Here is a 1,715-nt window from a genome sequence, read left to right as displayed (position 1 = left end):
AACAGGATCATAAAAAGTGCGCCAAATCAACACTCTCCACCGATAGCATGGAGGATGGAAAGAGACTCTCTCCGAACCACACAGCCGGGGAGTTTGACTAAACACCAAGGATCTTCTGTGGACAATGTTAAGGCCCCATTACAAATGCAGACACCTGGGCCCCTAATATTGCTCCTGTATTGGCCTAAGCAGTGGCCTGGGTTGCCAAACCGATTTTTGGATTTTGTTTGAATTTCCACTACTTAAATCCAACTACATGCTGGTCCAAAATGCATGTTAATGTGACCAAAAGTGTGGGAACTACTAAGTGAGATTAATAACTGGCTGCTAGTAGCTTTATTGCTGTGGCTGGTTAGTCTTGTCAATTCTACTATTTTCAGTTAGTTTATTCAAAACAGTACTGTGGCTGCTAAGTAACTGATTTATTAAAATGCTTAACCCACTATACAGTGTGGCTGGTTTACACAAAAAGGTAGTTTCATGCACTGGAAATCAGCCTTGTCTGTTGTGGGAAACAGGTCTCAGAGCTGGGGGAATTACCTCTATCAGACTGACTGTTGAGATGCCATGGGCGGATTCCCTTTGAAACTGCTCCAAAGAGAGATGCTGCTCAGAAAACATGACTTTTCTACAAAGTGCATGAGGAACAAGAGAAGAAGTACGGATGCAATGGAGTTTTACAAGGACTTCTTCTGTGGTGTCCTGTGGTGGTATACTGGCTGTTCTGTTGGAACTCTAGAGACTCATTCTAGAACCCATGGAAGGAATTCTGTTGTTCTTCCACTGATTGCAGCCACAAGGAGCACGGGGACCGACAAAGACACCTTTACAAACCTGTTGACAGATTGTATTCTTATTTATGAGTTTTTGTTTCCTAGGACATATAGTATATTTATTTCATATATTTATTTATTTTGAGAATATATTTTTTGGTATGAGATAAAATAAAAAAAGATATCCTGAATAAGTCATGAGAGAGGTTTCTTATTTGTTGTGTCGTCATTGTATAACCAACTGCTGTTTTCCAGTCTCACAGCATGATTAAATAGGTATATTTATATCAGTTTGTCAGACTGTGCTCACAGTGTCAAAAGGCCTTGTGCCATATGGGTCAGCCATAAAGTAATTTCTCTCTAGTAAAAAACAGTGCTCTATTAACTGATGTTGCTACAATGTATTATAGCATCATCTAGCTCATGGCTCCTACAATATCCAATAAAAATAGAGTGCTAAGTTGCATGCTTTGCCTTTTCGCGCCCTACAACAGCACCAATACCTACCTTTTTTATGTTGTAATCTGATCCCTGTAGTCCATATTTGAACCACTACACAAATTCTTCTATTTTTTATGTATGTGACATTAAACTTAAAATTTCAGCTCAAAATTTTTCAAGCTTGAAATTTAACACCACTCCTTTAATTCTTTAAGGAATAATAAAAAAAGTTTAGTTTTGTCCATTTTTTCATTAATTGTTTTGTGCAGTTTCCAGAATCTTTAGACTAAAAGAATGTGTCACACTAAGACAGAAAAGAGAAAGAGAGACATTGGAAAAGCAAGAATACTAGAGAGGAGACAATTGGTCAAGAGTATGGTTCAACTGAAATAGATAGAGAGATGGGAGTAATGGCAAAGGAGGGGGAAAATATAACATGAAGTCATGCAAGTGAAGAGACAGCACACGCTTCCTCTGACAGACACTGCAATTAGACAAGTG

General features: G+C 38.4%; 1 protein-coding gene across 1 annotated transcript in view; it reads left to right on the top strand.

Annotated features, from left to right (window-relative positions):
• The window catches only part of LOC116698585 (fibroblast growth factor 20), a 3,255-nt gene extending 2,334 nt beyond the window's left edge, over positions 1 to 921 (top strand). Inside the window, exon 3 of the mRNA XM_032530565.1 lies at positions 1 to 921. This exon is cut by the window's left edge and continues 338 nt beyond it. The gene's annotated coding sequence lies outside the window, so the exon portion shown is untranslated.
• The last annotated feature ends 794 nt before the right edge of the window (positions 922 to 1,715 follow it).

Source organism: Etheostoma spectabile, chromosome 2 (genome assembly GCF_008692095.1).
Source record: "Etheostoma spectabile isolate EspeVRDwgs_2016 chromosome 2, UIUC_Espe_1.0, whole genome shotgun sequence".
In the NCBI taxonomy this organism is placed as follows: domain Eukaryota; kingdom Metazoa; phylum Chordata; class Actinopteri; order Perciformes; family Percidae; genus Etheostoma; species Etheostoma spectabile.
Note: the sequence above shows the minus strand (reverse complement) of the source record. Positions and strands in the feature narration are given on the sequence as shown.